The sequence below is a fragment of the Penaeus monodon genome, chromosome 23 (assembly GCF_015228065.2).
Source record: "Penaeus monodon isolate SGIC_2016 chromosome 23, NSTDA_Pmon_1, whole genome shotgun sequence".
Taxonomy (NCBI): domain Eukaryota; kingdom Metazoa; phylum Arthropoda; class Malacostraca; order Decapoda; family Penaeidae; genus Penaeus; species Penaeus monodon.
Genome location: NC_051408.1, coordinates 2,313,114 through 2,313,365, shown reverse-complemented (window position 1 = coordinate 2,313,365; position 252 = coordinate 2,313,114).

Here is a 252-nt window from a genome sequence, read left to right as displayed (position 1 = left end):
TGGAACCTCAATGTGTTGCCTTCGACTGTTCCTCTAAATATTGCAGGTCACAAGACAGTGCCAGTCAACTCCTCGCCGTTGCCGGGACTGAGTGCCATGGGGGGTTGCGAAATTGCGGGTTGAACGAGACGATGAAGATTTGCAATATACGTGTTGTTCAGGGAGGAGGTAAAGATTTTTTTTCGGGGGGGGGGGGGGATTTTTAACATTGTTAGTTTGCGTTTGTTATGGTTTTCTTATGATGTATATGTG